Source organism: Pseudophryne corroboree, chromosome 8 (assembly GCF_028390025.1).
Source record: "Pseudophryne corroboree isolate aPseCor3 chromosome 8, aPseCor3.hap2, whole genome shotgun sequence".
Lineage (NCBI taxonomy): Eukaryota > Metazoa > Chordata > Amphibia > Anura > Myobatrachidae > Pseudophryne > Pseudophryne corroboree.
Genome location: NC_086451.1, coordinates 170,809,711 through 170,820,063, shown reverse-complemented (window position 1 = coordinate 170,820,063; position 10,353 = coordinate 170,809,711). Strand labels below are relative to the sequence as shown.

At 46.4% G+C, this 10,353-nt stretch overlaps 9 non-coding genes and 1 pseudogene across 9 annotated transcripts; all 10 read left to right on the top strand.

The window, feature by feature from the left end:
- Positions 1–3,067: 3,067 nt before the first annotated feature.
- LOC134950531 (U1 spliceosomal RNA) lies at positions 3,068–3,231 on the top strand. The gene has a single exon (XR_010183434.1). It is a non-coding gene; the product is annotated as a U1 spliceosomal RNA (small nuclear RNA).
- A 152-nt stretch (positions 3,232–3,383) lies between these two features.
- LOC134952223 (U1 spliceosomal RNA) lies at positions 3,384–3,546 on the top strand. The gene has a single exon (XR_010184793.1). It is a non-coding gene; the product is annotated as a U1 spliceosomal RNA (small nuclear RNA).
- Positions 3,547–4,220: 674 nt separating this feature from the next.
- Positions 4,221–4,384, top strand: LOC134951800 (U1 spliceosomal RNA). Its single transcript, XR_010184473.1, has one exon. It is a non-coding gene; the product is annotated as a U1 spliceosomal RNA (small nuclear RNA).
- A 152-nt stretch (positions 4,385–4,536) lies between these two features.
- LOC134952722 (U1 spliceosomal RNA) lies at positions 4,537–4,678 on the top strand (annotated as a pseudogene).
- Positions 4,679–5,369: 691 nt separating this feature from the next.
- LOC134950925 (U1 spliceosomal RNA) lies at positions 5,370–5,533 on the top strand. Its single transcript, XR_010183757.1, has one exon. It is a non-coding gene; the product is annotated as a U1 spliceosomal RNA (small nuclear RNA).
- Positions 5,534–5,685: 152 nt separating this feature from the next.
- On the top strand, positions 5,686–5,848 carry LOC134953447 (U1 spliceosomal RNA). Its single transcript, XR_010185585.1, has one exon. It is a non-coding gene; the product is annotated as a U1 spliceosomal RNA (small nuclear RNA).
- Positions 5,849–6,519: 671 nt separating this feature from the next.
- Positions 6,520–6,683, top strand: LOC134951749 (U1 spliceosomal RNA). The gene has a single exon (XR_010184432.1). It is a non-coding gene; the product is annotated as a U1 spliceosomal RNA (small nuclear RNA).
- A 152-nt stretch (positions 6,684–6,835) lies between these two features.
- LOC134953026 (U1 spliceosomal RNA) lies at positions 6,836–6,998 on the top strand. Its single transcript, XR_010185372.1, has one exon. It is a non-coding gene; the product is annotated as a U1 spliceosomal RNA (small nuclear RNA).
- Positions 6,999–7,669: 671 nt separating this feature from the next.
- LOC134951273 (U1 spliceosomal RNA) lies at positions 7,670–7,833 on the top strand. Its single transcript, XR_010184044.1, has one exon. It is a non-coding gene; the product is annotated as a U1 spliceosomal RNA (small nuclear RNA).
- Positions 7,834–7,985: 152 nt separating this feature from the next.
- LOC134953505 (U1 spliceosomal RNA) lies at positions 7,986–8,148 on the top strand. The gene has a single exon (XR_010185606.1). It is a non-coding gene; the product is annotated as a U1 spliceosomal RNA (small nuclear RNA).
- Positions 8,149–10,353: the final 2,205 nt, after the last annotated feature.

Sequence of the window (10,353 nt, the reverse complement as noted above, 5' to 3'; positions counted from 1 at the left end):
GCATGCCCTGCCTCAGTTTTAGCATACCTTAATAGCAAAACTGTGGCAGGGCATGCTGGGATGTGTAGTTTCACAGCAGCTGGAGGGCCACAGGATGAAGACCCATGTGCTAGAGCCAAGCCGCAGGTACATTGAATGCTAGCAAGCTGAATATTCAAATCCTTTTTGTTCCGCAGCATTCCAATGTGGAAGATTCCATGGAACCAGAGATCCTTCCATTGAGAAGGACATGCTGCCTGGATGACTACACTGTGCAAATTAAATCACGGAGCTAGTTGGTTTGTGGGTGGCTCTGGTGACTGGGTGGTTGGGTGGGTGGTGTGTCGGAGGTGGAGCACATGCAAATGATTGTGTATCATCCAGCTAGTGAGAGAGAAAACTCATGCAGGAGTGTGCCTGCTTGTCAGTGGGTTATGCACCTTGCCAGACGTCAAATCTACATAGAGCAGCTGGAGGGGACAAGAGCAGGTTTGCAAAATATAGATAGAAGAGCATATATGCTGGCACATTCTCCATGATTGTGTCAGCTTATGTTTTGGTGCACTGCACTTTCCTCCACTAAGTTTTAGCCATTTTTGTTAAGTTCAAGTGTAGTTGCTTCTCGGCCTTTTGGCTGTGATCTTGTATCGTGGTTGAAGGGTCTGCTGGAGGGAGGGATTGTTTTCTTCATTGGCGAAAGACCAAAGATATTCCAGGATGGAAGGCTTGGGAACACTATCCGTTTTTCAGTTGTGGAAGAGCACAGAGGTCGGATTGGACTACATTCTATAGTAAAGGATACCTTTCTATTTATTGCCCCTCCCCTTATATGTGTCTGTGTTACAATAAAGCTTCGGTCTTGTGATTCCCTCACCCTCTTACATTCCACACACATAGCCTTATTAACTGTTGTATTATTGTATAGTTTAAATGTATAGTGCAGTTCATGATTTATAGTGTAGGCTGGCCTGTGCTGTAGTTCTTGAACTGTACTATACCGACAGCATTTTTATTGTGTTTTGGCTGTGCTGCAACACAGTACTTATGTGTGTAATGTTTATGTATGTTTTTTTGCTTCTTTATGTCAATAAAGACTGCTTTTTCAATCCAATATCTGAAAACAATCAATGTTTATCTTTGATGGCAATAGAAGTGGTATGATATTTGCTGCTTTTGAAAGGCAATATCTGATATGTCCCCTATCTGGGAACCATATATTAAATGGCTTTTCAGAAAAGGAAGATGGTAGAAGAGCTTTCAGTACTTGTTGGACCGATGCACATTTCCTATTCTAGCCTCCAAAAACAGATTCAGTTGCATTTTCCAGTGTGTTTTAAATGCGCCTTTGCAAATGTCTTACATCGACAAACTTATTTAGTACTATTTTGCAAATAGGGTTACATTGTTGCAACATTGTGTTCCCTAATTGCTTGATTTTTTAAATGCAACAATTGATAAAGACACCTGATAACTGCTCTGTGGAGTCTTATTTTGCGTCTACTTCTTATCTACATTTAATTCCCTACCTCTAATCAAGGCATTTTTAAATGCTGGGGGCTGCCAGGACGTGAGGCCTATCTAGACTTTAGATCTGAATTTGAATGTACTTGTGAACTAACTTAATTTCCTACTTCTAAATTCATTCCTAAATTCACTACTTACATGAATCCTGTAGTTGGGCATTTTGGGACTTCGATTGTGGGCATTGTTTTGTGTCCAGACCAGCAGCAGGTAGTGTGCATTTGCTGGAAAGGCATCGAAGACCTCCGATATGCTGCATCTCCTGATGTGTGTCTCCCTCAAGTGGCTGTCAGCAAATGCCTGCTAGACACCCCATTCCAAGCTGATTGTGACATCACGGTACATGCATCATAGAACAGGCATGCTAGAACATGGGTCTTCAACCTGCGACCCTCCAGATGCTGTGGAACTACACATCCCAGCATACCCTGCCTCAGTTTTAGCATACCTTAATAGCAAAACTGTGGCAGGGCATGCTGGGATGTGTAGTTTCACAGCAGCTGGAAGGCCACAGGATGAAGACCCATGTGCTAAAGCCAAGCCGCAGGTACATTGAATGCTAGCAAGCTGAATATTTAAATCCTTTTTATTCCGCAGCATTCCAATGTGGAAGATTCCATGGAACCAGAGATCCTTCCATTGCGAAGGACATGCTGCCTGGATGACTACACTGTGCAAATTAAATCACGGAGCCAGTTGGCTTGTGGGTGGCTCTGGTCACTGGGTGGTTGGGTGGGTGGTGTGTCGGAGGTGGAGCACATGCAAATGATTGTGTATCATCCAGCTAGTGAGAGAGAAAACTCATGCAGGAGTGTGCCTGCTTGTCAGTGGGTTATGCACCTTGCCAGACGTCAAATCTACATGGAGCAGCTGGAGAGGACAAGAGCAGGTTTGCAAAATATAGACAGAAGAGCTCTCCAGCCTAGTTTGCTGTCTGTTTCCACTTCTCTTTTCTTGAGCCGCTCCCTTCTATGCCCTTGCGCACTATCCTGACTTCTCCCATCTGCTTACTTTGTGCCTTCCAGCGCACAATGCGAACTACAGGTAGTGCTGCAGGGCCCACACCCTTTTACTTGCCATACAGAGCAGCTCTGGAGCTGTTACAGTGCCCAGCTTCTGCAAGAAATCAGCTTGAATGCTTCAGGGGCTGGGGCATAGCCAACATGAGCCCCACACCGAAGGAGCGTGGAGGTGTTTAATGCGAACTAGGGGTCATCCAAGCGCTGCAAAAGGCCGACATGCCCTGCACGCCCCTTTTCTCTTTACATATGCAGACGAGGGTTGAAGCCAACTTTGACCCACTGCTTGGATGACATCACCATATGCAAATCCATCTGCTGCAGGCCTTCCCCCAGGAATGCTTGCACTAGTTGTTGCATTTGGTTTGTTGTTTGGGGGTGCTTCAGTATTAGGCAGCCTTCTGCCCTCCCATGTTCATCTGAAAATATGTGTTCTCCCTGCAGTTGTTGTCCCCAGATGAGAGTTCCCTTGTGCTGCCTCAGTTGAATCTTCTTTACTTGACAGAGATGTGCCTGAGCAGCGGCCCTCCCCAGCCCTATCCCAAATCATACTTATTTTGCATAGGAGATACCATGGTCATGAAGATTGTTCTCCCAGGGTGAGGTTCATTCATTGCATTCTGGGTATGCTGACCCCTGTGATTTCCCCAAATGTGGGAAACTTGACTGCATTATTTGTGGTAGTGGGGGACTGTGTTTGTGCTTTCCTCTGGTCAGCTCTGGTAAAAGTCAGATTTCTTTGTCTCAGATCTTCCTCTAGCCTTGTTCTTCTTTCGAGAGTTCCCTTGTGCTGCCTCAGTTGGATCTCCTTTACTTGACAGGGGGGTGCCCAAGCAGCGACCCTCCCCAGCTCTAGCCCAACTCCTACTTACCTGCCAGGTGAGATACTATGATCATGAAGGTGCTTCTCCCAGGGCAAGGCTCACCCATTGCACTCTGGGTGTGCTGCCCCTGTGATTTCCCCAAATGTGGGAAACTTGACTGCATAATTTGTGTTTCCACTGGTCGGCTTTCATATAATTCAGATCTCTTTGTCTCAGGTCTCTCTCCAGCCTAGTTTGCAGTCTGTTTCCACTTCTTTTTTTTTGAGCCCCTCCCTTCTATACCCTTGTGCACTATCCTGACTTCTCCTCCTGTCTGCTTACTTTGTGCCTTCCAATGCACAATGCAAACTACAGGTAGTGCTGCAGGGCCCACAAACTTTTACTTGCATTACAGAGCAGCTCTGGAGCTGTTACAGTGCCAAGCTGCTGCAAGAAATCAGCTTGAATGCTTCAGGGGCTGGGGCATTGCCAACATGAGCCCCACACCGAAGGAGGGTGGGGGTGTTTAATGCGAACTAAGGGTCATCCAAGCGCCGCAAAAGGCCGCCATTCCCTGCATACCCCTTTTCTCTTTTCATATGCAGATGAGGGTTCCAGCCAACTTTGGCCCACTGCTTGGATGACATCACTGTATGCAAATCCGTCTTCTGCAGACCTTCCCCCAGGAATGCTTGTACTAGTTGTTGCATTTGGTTTGTTGTTTGGGGGTGCTTCAGTATTAGGCAGCCTTCTGCCCTCCCATGTTCATCTGAAAATATGTGTTCTCCCTGCAGTTGTTGTCCCCAGATGAGAGTTCCCTTGTGCTGCCTCAGTTGAATCTCCTTTACTTGACAGAGATGTGCCTGAGCAGCGGCCCTCCCCAGCCCTATCCCAAATCATACTTATTTTGCATAGGAGATATCATGGTAATGAAGACTGTTATCCCAGGGTGAGGTTCATTCATTGCATTCTGGGTATGCTGACCCCTGTGATTTCCCCAAATGTGGGAAACTTGACTGCATTATTTGTGGTAGTGGGGGACTGTGTTTGTGCTTTCCTCTGGTCAGCTCTGGTAAAAGTCAGATTTATTTGTCTCAGATCTTCCTCTAGCCTTGTTCTTCTTTTGAGAGTTCCCTTGTGCTGCCTCAGTTGGATCTCCTTCACTTGACAGGGGGGTGCCCGAGCTGCGACCCTCCCCAGCTCTAGCCCAACTCCTACTTACCTGCCAGGTGAGATACTATGATCATGTAGGTGCTTCTCCCAGGGCAAGGCTCACCCATTGCACTCTGGGTGTGCTGCCCCTGTGATTTCCCCAAATGTGGGAAACTTGACTGCATAATTTGTGTTTCCCCTGGTCGGCTCTCGTATAATTCACATCTCTTTGTCTCAGGTCTCTCTCCAGCCTAGTTTGCTGTCTGTTTCCACTTCTCTTTTCTTGAGCCGCTCCCTTCTATGCCCTTGCGCACTATTCTGACCTCTCCTGTCTGCTTACTTTGTGCCTTCCAACGCACAATGCAAACTACAGGTAGTGCTGCAGGGCCCACACCCTTTTACATGCTTTACAGAGCAGCTCTGGAGCTGTTACAGTGCCCAGCTGCTGCAAGAAATCAGCTTGAATGCTTCAGGGGCTGGGGCATAGCCAACATGAGCCCCACACCGAAGGAGGGTGGAGATGTTTAATGCGAATTAGGGGTCATCCAAGCGCCGCAAAAGGCCGCCATTCCCTGCACATCCCTTTTTTCTTTTCATATGCAGACGAGGGTTGAAGCCAACTTTGACCCACTGCTTGGATGACATCACCATATGCAAATCCATCTGCTGCAGGCCTTCCCCAGGAATGCTTGCACTAGTTGTTGCATTTGGTTTGTTGTTTGGGGGTGCTTCAGTATTAGGCAGCCTTCTGCCCTCCCATGTTCATCTGAAAATATGTGTTCTCCCTGCAGTTGTTGTCCCAAGATGAGAGTTCCCTTGTGCTGCCTCAGTTGAATCGCCTTTACTTGACAGAGATGTGCCTGAGCAGCGGCCCTCAACAGCCCTGTCCCAAATCATACTTATTTTGCATAGGAGATACCATGGTCATGAAGATTGTTCTCCCAGGGTGAGGTTCATTCATTGCATTCTGGGTATGCTGACCCCTGTGATTTCCCCAAATGTTGGAAACTCGACTGCATTATTTGTGGTAGTGGGGGGCTGTGTTTGTGCTTTCCTCTGGTCAGCTCTGGTAAAAGTCAGATTTCTTTGTCTCAGATCTTCCTCTAGCCTTGTTCTTCTTTCGAGAGTTCCCTTGTGCTGCCTCAGTTGGATCTCCTTCACTTGACAGGGGGGTGCCCGAGCAGCGACCCTCCCCAGCTCTAGCCTAACTCCTACTTACCTGCCAGGTGAGATACTATGATCATGTAGGTGCTTCTCCCAGGGCAAGGCTCACCCATCGCACTCTTGGTGTGCTGCCCCTGTGATTTCCCCAAATGTGGGAAACTTGACTGCATAATTTGTGTTTCCCCTGGTCGGCTCTCGTATAATTCAGATGTCTTTGTCTCAGGTCTCTCTCCAGCCTAGTTTGCTGTCTGTTTCCACTTCTCTTTTCTTGAGCTGCTCCCTTCTATGCCCTTGCGCACTATCCTGACTTCTCCCGTCTGCTTACTTTGTGCCTTCCAACGCACAATGCGAACTACAGGTAGTGCTGCAGGGCCCACACCCTTTGACTTGCCTTACAGAGCAGCTCTGGAGCTGTTACAGTGCCCAGCTGCTGCAAGAAATCAGCTTGAATGCTTCAGGGGCTGGGGCATAGCCAACATGAGCCCCACACCGAAGGAGGGTGGAGGTGTTTAATGCGAACTAGGGGTCATCCAAGCGCCGCAAAAGGCCGCCATGCCCTGCACGCCCCTCTTCTCTATTCATATGCAGATGAGTGTTGAAGCCAACTTTGACCCACTGCTTGGATGACATCACCATATGCAAATCCATCTGCTGCAGGCCTTCCCCCAGGAATGCTTGCACTAGTTGTTGCATTTGGTTTGTTGTTTGGGGGTGCTTCAGTATTAGGCAGCCTTCTGCCCTCCCATGTTCATCTGAAAATTTGTGTTCTCCCTGCAGTTGTTGTCCCCCGATGAGAGTTCCCTTGTGCTGCCTCAGTTGAATCTCCTTTACTTGACAGAGATGTGCCTGAGCAGCGGCCCTCCCCAGCTCTATCCCAAATCATACTTATTTTGCATAGGAGATACCATGGTCATGAAGATTGTTTTCCCAGGGTGAGGTTCATTTATTGCATTCTGGGTATGCTGACCCCTGTGATTTCCCCAAATGTGGGAAACTGGACTGCATTATTTGTGGTAGTGAGGGACTGTGTTTGTGCTTTCCTCTGGTCAGCTCTGGTAAAAGTCAGATTTCTTTGTCTCAGATCTTCCTCTAGCCTTGTTCTTCTTTCGAGAGTTCCCTTGTGCTGCCTCAGTTGGATCTCCTTCACTTGACAGGGGGGTGCCCGAGCAGCGACCCTCCCCAGCTCTAGCCCAGCTCCTACTTACCTGCCAGGTGAGATACTATGATCATGAAGGTGCTTCTCCCAGGGCAAGGCTCACCCATTGCACTCTGGGTGTGCTACTCCTGCGGTTTCCCCAAATGTTGGACACTTGACTGCATAATTTGTGTTTCACCTGGTCGGCTCTCGTATAATTCAGATCTCTTTGTCTCAGGTCTCTCTCCAGCCTAATTTGCAGTCTGTTTCCACTTCTCTTTTCTTGAGTTGCTCCCTTCTATGCCCTTGCGCACTATCCTGACTTCTCCCGTCTGCTTACTTTGTGCCTTCCAACGCACAATGCAAACTACAGGTAGTGCTGCAGGGCCCACACCCTTTTACTTGCCTTACAGAGCAGCTCTGGAGCTGTTACAGTGCCCAGCTGCTGCAAGAAATCAGCTTGAATGCTTCAGGGGCTGGGGCATAGCCATCATGAGCCCCACACCGAAGGAGGGTGGAGGTGTTTAATGCGAACTAGGGGTCATCCAAGCACCGCAAAAGGCCGCCATGCCCTGCATGCCAATTTTATCTTTTCATATGCAGACGAGGGTTGAAGCCAACTTTGACCCACTGCTTGGATGACATCACCATATGCAAATCCATCTGCTGCAGGCCTTTCCCCAGGAATGCTTGCACTAGTTGTTGCATTTGGTTTGTTGTTTGGGGGTGCTTCAGTATTAGGCAGCCTTCTGCCCTCCCATGTTCATCTGAAAATATGTGTACCTCCTGCAGTTGTTGTCCCCAGATGAGAGTTCCCTTGTGCTGCCTCAGTTGAATCTCCTATACTTGACAGAGATGTGCCTGAGCAGCGGCCCTCTCCAGCCCTATCCCAAATCATACTTATTTTGCATAGGAGATACCATGGTCATGAAGATTGTTCTCCCAGGGTGAGGTTCATTCATTGCATTCTGGGTATGCTGACCCCTGTTATTTCCCCAAATGTGGTAAACTTGACAGCATTATTTGTGGTAGTGGGGGACTGTGTTTGTGCTTTCCTCTGGTCAGCTCTGGTAAAAGTCAGATTTCTTTGTCTCAGATCTTCCTCTAGCCTTGTTCTTCTTTCGAGAGTTCCCTTGTGCTGCCTCAGTTGGATCTCCTTCACTTGACAGGGGGGTGCCCGAGCAGCGACCCTCCCCAGCTCTAGCCCAACTCCTACTTACCTGCTAGGTGAGATACTATGATCATGAAGGTGCTTCTCCCAGGGCAAGGCTCATAAATTGCACTCTGGGTGTGCTGCTCCTGCGATATCCCCAAATGTGGGAAACTTGACTGCATAATTTGTGTTTCCCCTGGTCGGCTCTCGTATAATTCAGATCTCTTTGTCTCATGTCTCTCTCCAGCCTAGTTTGCTGTCTGTTTACACTTCTCTTTTCTTGAGCCACTCCCTTCTATGCCCTTGCGCACTATCTTGACTTCTCCCGTCTGCTTACTTTGTGCCTTCCAACGCACAATGCGAACTACAGGTAGTGCTGCAGGGCCCACACCCTTTTAGTTGCCTTACAGAGCAGCTCTGGAGCTATTACAGTGCCCAGCTGCTGCAAGTAATCAGCTTGAATGCTTCAGGGGCTGGGGCATAGCCAACATGAGCCCCACACCGAAGTAGGGTGGAGGTGTTTAATGCGAACTAGGGGTCATCCAAGCGCCGCAAAAGGCCGCCATGCCCTGCACGCCCCTTTTCTCTTTTCATATGCAGACGAGGGTTGAAGCCAACTTTGACCCACTGCTTGGATGACATCACCATATGCAAATCCATCTGCTGCAGGCCTTCCCCCAGGAATGCTTGTACTAGTTGTTGCATTTGGTTTGTTGTTTGTGGGTGCTTCAGTATTAGGCAGCCTTCTGCCCTCCCATGTTCATCTGAAAATATGTGTTCTCCCTGCAGTTGTTGTCCCCAGATGAGAGTTCCCTTGTGCTGCCTCAGTTGAATCTCCTTTACTTGACAAGGGAGGCATTTTGGATTTTTTCTTTGGGTACCCTTACACCTGATGGTCTGAATGAGAGCATCGAACTGAACAACATTGGCAGTCTCTGAAGATTTTATCTATTGATTTACCTAATATATTATTTATTGAATATCCATTTATTGTATGTTTAATAAATAAACTAAATTATTAGAAGTAGCTATTTTGGAAACAGCTTTCCTCTTAGGATGAAACTGTATAATCCTGTTGTGTGTGTTCCTTTAAAGTTCTTTAGTAAAATCCACTAGTAATGATGAACATCAGATTTCTTCCTCCATCCTCTTTTTACACTTTCTCTTGGTTCTATATATATATATTTTTCTATTTTTATTTTTTTCCCCTCCTTCTCCCAAAAGGCCCCCCTCCCTCCCCCCCCCCTCCCTGTTTTAAATTTTAAAATCTTTAAATATTTAAATCTTCGAATCCTTAAATTGTCTGTTTAATATTTATTTTTTCTTCAATTCTTTTTGTTGTTTAAACAGCAATGTAGTTATTCCAGGGGTTAAAATAATGAAATATAGAAATAATATTAACAAAAATTAAAGGTAAAAATGAATTGATAGAATGATCCCATTAAAAGTAAATAAATAATATGGAAGTTAAGCTGAGCACGTTGGATTCGAACATGGGACTAGCTGCATAGAGTGCAGGTGATGTTTCCCCTGCGCCACAAGAACTGCTTTAGCAGTGGCATGGATTTATGTTACCCTAAAAGGTTTTATATAAGTAAATGGGGATCCTTAGTGCTGAGTCTCTGAATTATGTATATGTGATTATAGATATGAGGTATTGATTGAAAGATTATAGGTTAATCTGTATATAGATTATATATGTTCTGTTATTTTTTAAACCACCTTGTTGCTTATTTTATTATTATTTTTAATCACCATGTTGCTTATTTTTATATTATGAAATGCCTTTATATGTGCAATTGCAATTAGAAAGTTGTTCCATATGTGAGTCATTACATGTATGCATCCAATTAGTACATGTATGTATCCAATCAACTAATTAGTAATGCTATTGGTCCGGTGCATTTTAAAAAGAGCCTGCTAGGCTGCTGATGTATCCTCTGACGAAACCGCTCTTGGATAACAGCGGAGAAACGCGTAAGTAAGGTGATTACCGGACACTCTAATTGCTGAGATATAAGCCCGTTCATGAACGAGCTACATCACGGCGGACGTCTGATGTAAAGACAGCGGTGAAGGGGAAAAAGCAATTTGAGACCGAGCAAAAGGAGGTCTCTACCCCACGGCAGGGAGAAATATCCCGACCGCGAGTGCCAATAAGATCCAGCCACGGTTAACGGGGGTCGTAGCATACCGCTGTGTTTCACCAACCATCACAGCGCTCTCCCCCTGTTTTCTTTCATTACTCACGTGAGTTACATATGAACTTTAACTGCAGTAAATAAGAGGCGTTGGTTACAACTGTTGCTGTTCATCCACAAGAAGGAATTTAATGTATCAATTACAATTGGAAAGTAACGATTAAATTACAACAGCTGTATCCAGGAGGATTTTTTGGACACTTTAATAAACATTCCGTTGTCATCA